Raw genomic sequence first — 6436 nt, 5'->3', positions numbered from 1 at the left:
TCATGCTGGGTAGAGTGGAGGGACAGTGCAGGAGGGGAAGACCCTCTATGAGGTGGATTGATTGAGTGACTGGGGTACTCGGGATGGGTGCGTCAGAGGCAATGAGATTGGCACAGGATAGAGCACAGTTTAGGGCTGTTGTACATGGGGTCGCTATGAGTCACAAATGACGGCACATAACAACAACAACAACAACAGGCTACAACAGTTCCATGATGCATCTTCAAGGATATGAACATGTATGGCTAAGCACAAATGATAACAGTGCATCTAAATTCCAAAATCAATCTCCACAAGAGTCTATGTATTTCCTATTGCCAAAGGGGCCCTTAAAGTAGTGAGAGAAGATCTTCACCCTGAAACCTACAGCGTCCCTTTTCAGCAGGAAGTAGCTAAGAGAATATGCCGTTCCCTTTTCCTTATGAATCGGGGTGAAATCTCTCTCAGAGGAGTGATAGGGAATGGCAAAGGACACACTGACAAAGAAGATTAATCAGAACTGGCTTTGGCAAGCACTGTGACATTCTTTTTTTTTTTTTAGACAGACTTTCAAGGAAAAAAAAAAGAGGAACAAACTGGGAGGGGAGTAAGAGAAAATAGTGCAACAATGAATGAATGGAAATAAAAATCTCTGTAAATGTCCATTAAAATTAATAAAAACAAAATAAAAAAAATAGAAACAACATATCAAGTATAAGATTTATCAAAACCCTCACTTTATTGATGCCAACCTTGTGAAAAACAGCAAACTCCACTTTTTCACTTTGTTGCCGCTCTTATTCTGCCATTAGCTAATGGCATCTGCAGCACTTCTTCGACTCTAACCACCTGAGGTTAGGCCAGACCTCATGAGTGAAAACCACAATCCTCCTCCAGACAATTAAGTAGGTCCAAGATCTCAGACACACACACACACAAAAAAAAAAAGATCTCAGACACAAGTTGCAAACTTTTTTTTGGGTTTCCATTTATTCATTGTTGCACTTTTCTCCCCTCCCCCACTAGGGTAGTACAACCTTCCCTCACTAGGGTAGTACACTACCCTCTTGGAAAAGTAAAAGAAAAATTCTTTCATTGTTTTACAAACCCTCCCCCGGGTCCACTCCACTACGCAGCCTTCGCTCTGGACTCCTGTCATGACAAAAATACCTAATCACATATCCCTTTTAAACAGTTTTCTTCCCTTGTCTGTTTCAATGCAGTATACATTATTTAACCCATCTTTCTCAGTCTCCCCCGAGGTCAGTCCTGTTTTACAACAGTGGCACTATGCAGTATTTGTCCTATCATGACTGAGATACTTCACTCAGCATAATGTCCTCCAAGGTCACCCATTTTAAATACTATTGCATGCGTTCCTTGTTTTTCAATGCAGCATAGTATTCCATTGTATGACTACACCACAGCTTCTCTATCCATTCATTTGTTGATGTGCACTTAGGTTGTTTCCAAATCCTTGCTCCTGTGAACAAAGCAGTGATAAACATGGGTGTGCTAATATCTGCTTGGATGTCAGTTATGGTCTCTTTGGGATATATTCCCAGTAGTGAAATTTCTGGGTCAAATGGTATCTCTATTTGCAACTTTTTGGGAATGCACCATACCTCCTTCCACAGTGGTTGCACCATTTTACACTCGCACCAACAGTGAATAAGGGTTCCAGTTTCTCCACAACCTCTCCAGCATTTGTTGCTTGCTGTTCTGTTAAATTTTGCTATCCTGACTGGGGTGACATGTTATCTCACGGTTGTTTTAGTTCCAAACTTTTTGAGTCTTCATGACAATATAATCTGCTGACTATAAATTAAGGGTTCACTGGGCTCTGTGTGCCAGGAAGTGTGAGGATGGCACAGGACAGAACAGGGTTCAGATCTTTCATTCATAGATTAAGCTATGAGCCATGCATGACTCAAAGGCACCTAACAACTATCCCTATCAACAAAGTGCATTGACTGTAACAATAGGCTTGAGCTTATCAGAGATTGTGAGGATGGGGGGGATGGTGCAGAATAGGGCAAGGTTCAGATCTGCTGTGGGCAGGTGTACTATGAGTCATAGCTGAGCCACCTAACAATTATGCTTATCAGGATCTTAGTCATAAACTTGGGCTTACCTGTCCCCTTACTTTTGGCATCCTAGCTACTCACTTGGGTTTGACAATTTGCTGGAACTCACAGAACTTACATACAATTATAGCGTCACTACAACATAAGAAAAATAGAGGGCAAAGTCTGGGAGATTCTGTAAATGGGAGATTCCAGATCCCAAAAAGGGATGTAGGGATGTATGTGCTCCCATCCATGTGCAGCAATGTCTCAGGCAGCCCTGGAGATTCACTGTCTATAGCTTTTGCAGATTTTGGCCATTACGTCACCACAAGGTATTCATTAAAGGGTGGTATTATGAGATTGGTCCCTTTTGGCCTTCTAGCTAGTCTCATCCAACAGTCACCTCACCAGTATAACCTGTTGGTTAGGTATGATTGGAAGTCCTTATAAAAAAACCTACATCATTAGGAAATTCCAAGATTTAAAGATTATCTCTCAGGTAAGAGACAAAATTCTTTGGTTAAGTTATAATTCTAAACTCATGCCAAGGTGCACATAATTTAAAAGAATGAGAATGAGAGTTGGACAATGACTAAAGAGGATAGAAGGAGAACTGATGATGCCTCTGAGCTGTGGTGCTGAGGGTACCATGGACTGCCACGAAAACAAAGAGATTCATCCTGGAGAGGGTTAAACCAGGGTGCTCCTTGGAGGCAAGGATTCTGGGGCTTCGTCTGACATACTTTGGACATGTTGTAAGGAGGGACCGTTCCTTGGAGAGGGATGGCACAGGAGGGGAAGACCCTCTACGAGGTAGATTGATTCAGTGACGGGTAATTGGGATGGGTGTATCAGAGGCAGTGAGCTTGGCACAGGATAGAGCAGGGCTTAAGGACTGTTGTACATAGGGTTGCTATGAGTCCCAAGAGACTTGACGGCACATAACAACAACAGAGGCATAATTAGTCCACATCAAGGTATGCATTATTCCAAAGGCGATGTATTTCTGAGACAGAACTGGTTCATAACTGACACTGAGTTTTTAGAGGCTGGCAAAGAATATTGAATATACCATGGACTGCCAAGAGAGCAGTAAATTTTTGACAAAGTGTAGCCAAAGTGCTCAATGGAGATAAGGCTAGTAAGACTTCTTATCTTCTCTGGGCTAATTATCAGGAGGGGCCAGTCATGTTTGGAAAAGTCAGTCATCCAAAGAGAGGAAGGCAAAGAGAAAATGGATTGGCTTAAGCACAGCAGAGACAGTGAGCATCAGGCAGGACCAGCCAGGAGTCTGCTTTATTGTATACAGGGTCACCATGAGTTGGAGCTGACGCAACAGAACTTAACATGGCTGCTAAACAGAGGTAGTAGTTTTGCTCTATTAACTCTATTCATCTGGCTGTAGGTTTTACAGATATACAAAATGTGGCTCTAACATTGAGGATGATAAGATGTGGAAGCCCTCACTAGAAGGCAGACAGTCCTAGGTTTTTATACTGAGGTGCTATGGCCAAAACGGAAGACTTATGAGCCATAATTCATATATTCATATGCTACATGGAAAGTCTACGAAAGAAGCTGCTTCTCTGTTATCTTACAGATATCTAGGCCACCAGTGCTCCCTCTCTATTCGGTAGCTTTTCAAAAAGGCAATAAAAGGCAGGTTGTAGTTCCCTGTGCAGGGGAGTCTAAACAAAGACTGAAGGGCTTCTTTTTCTAGTAGGTAGTCAGTTTCAACTGCTGTTACCAGAAATTAGGTCACTGTTAGGTTACACTGTTCCTTCCCAGAGTCCTTCGCAGGCACAATCCACCTTGTATTACTCAAGACTCTCAGATCCTGCTACAGGTCAGATGAAATGAACAGTAAATGTACAAATTACTACAGCTAATAAAATGAACAATGGTCATATCAATAACCAGAATAACGAAGCAACTAAGTAATCCCTATCTAGAAGTTAGCACAAAGCTTTCAACAGTAATTCAATAATGTCAAACAGCAAAATTTCTGAGCACCAAGTTAAAAGAGGCTTCTTTTCTAAACTTGAACTAAAAGTCTGAGATATTACTCCTCTATGCCAACCATAATATGCTGTTAGGGACCTCTCCGAAGTACTGAAGAGCAATGATGTCTCTCTGGAGACTAAGGTGCATCTGATACAGGCCATGGTCTTCGCAATCACTTGTTATGCATCAGAGAGTTGGACAATGACTAGGGAGGATAGAAGGAGAATTGATGCCTTTGAGCTGTGGACTTTGAGCATGGACTGCTAGGAAAACAAACAGATTTGTCCTGGAAAGGGTTAAACCGGGTGGCTCCTTGGAGGCAAGGATTCTGAGGCTCCCTCTAACATACTTTGGACATGTTGTGAGGAGAGACCGGTCCTTAGAGAGGGACATCATGCCTGGGAGGGTGGAGGGACAGTGCAGGAGAGGAAGGCCCTCTATGAGGTGGATTGATTCAGTGACTGGGATAATTGGGATGGGAGTGTCGGAGACAGTGCGATTGGCACAGGACAGAGCGGAGTTTAGAGCTGTTGTACATAGGGTCGCTGTGAGTCGCAGGCGACTCGACGGCACATAACAACAACAACAACATGCCAACCACAGACATAACACTTCATCTGCAACTTCACTCAGTACTTCAAAATTTAAGCTTTCTTAAAATAAATTAGCTATACTACTATAGGAGCCGCAGTGGTATAGCAGTAATGCAACACCATTAGAAAGGCTGCTAACAACAAAAGACTTAATTAGAAAATAAAGCAGTCTCCGGTAAAGACTGAGGGCCTCAGAAACCAGATGGAGGATCACTAACTGTTGGACCTGATGCTACAGCAATGGGTTTGACCATGCATATATAAAATTGTATTTTATTGTTACTAGGTGGCTTCAAGTTGATTTCAATCCACAGTGACCCTGTGAACAACAAGCCCTGAAACTTGCCCTTTCCTGCACCAACCTTCTGATTTCTGACATACTCCAGCTGACTGTAGCAATCCCTGTGCCAATCTATCTTAATGAGGGTCTTCCTCTCTTTCATGGACCCAGCATGATGTCTTCTGCCAAGGTCTGGTCCCTTCTAACATATTAAAAAGTATGTGAGATGAAATTTCACCATGCTTGCCAAAGAAACACTTTGTTTGCACTGCCTCCAAGACAGATTTATTTGTTCTTTTGGCAGTGAATGGTATATTCAATATTCTTTGTCAACACAATTCAAATAATTATATGTGTAAAAAATACAAAACAGAAATACCACATGCTACCACTGTCGCAAAAATAGAGAATTATTATACAATTTTATAGGGGATTTTTTCTTCTGTATTGTATAATACTATTTTCACACTTGAAAAAAAAAAACACCCACAAATGAGTTCTGGTGTTCTAAAGTGAAACTTACTCTTACTGCTCTGTAAGTTACACTTTTCATATGTTCTACAAGGCAGAATTTATTTTGCAAAAAAAGCTTCAGGTTTTTGTAGTCTTATTCAGAAGAATTATTAGTCCTTGAAATAGGCTTTCCACAATCTGTTCTAAAGTTTACATAATTTCAAACCTAACTCTATGACTACAAATAGTGTAATAGCTAACATTTGAGAACTGACTGTGTGTCACACAGTGTCTTTAGTTCTTTAAAGCAGCTCATGTCAAGCAGTCCTGCCTTAAGCAGCAATGGCACTGTGGCTTAACAAGGTTCTCACTAATACTGTTTGTTACAGCTGCCTGATTGGCCTGGTTTACTACTTAGGCAAAAGTAAGACAAGGTCCTTAGTTCCACAGGATGACATAAAATCAGGAGAAAAGAGATATTCAACAACCCAGACTGTGAGGAGGAGACAACTGAGCAGTGGCTACTTTATAGCTCTCAACAATGGTTAATTCTCACAAGACTGCTTATCATCTTGGTTGCTGTTCAGTGTATCCTACCTAAAAGGGGACAGTATGAGATGAAGTTTAACCTATTCAATATACTAACACAAGTTTAGGGAGCACTGGTGGCCCAGTGACTAAGATGTTGCACTGCCAATCCAAAGGCAGATGGTTTAAGTACACTAGCTGCTTCCTGAGAGAAATATGAGTAGTCTCCTTTTGGGTAGTTTGTTGTTGGTAGGTTCTGTCAAGCTGAGTACATTTGAAACCATTGCTGCTGTTACTGAGTCAATCTAGCTGGTTGAGGGTCTTCCACTTTCACTGACCTTTTAAGCATGATGTCCCTCTCCAAGGGTTAAATCTCTTCTAGCAACGTGCCCAACAAAGTTTGAGAGTTGAAGCTTTGTGATCTTTACTTCCAAGGAGCACATTGGCTGCACCCTCTCCAAGACTTATCTATTTGTTCTTTTGGCAGTCCATGGAATATTCAGCACTATTCTCCAAGACCAGAGCTCAAA

This window comes from Elephantulus edwardii, unplaced genomic scaffold (assembly GCF_000299155.1).
Source record: "Elephantulus edwardii isolate Elephantulus edwardi_28Jun2011 unplaced genomic scaffold, EleEdw1.0 scaffold00377, whole genome shotgun sequence".
Lineage (NCBI taxonomy): Eukaryota > Metazoa > Chordata > Mammalia > Macroscelidea > Macroscelididae > Elephantulus > Elephantulus edwardii.
The sequence above is the reverse complement of the archived record's forward strand: the minus strand, read 5'-3'. Positions refer to the sequence as shown.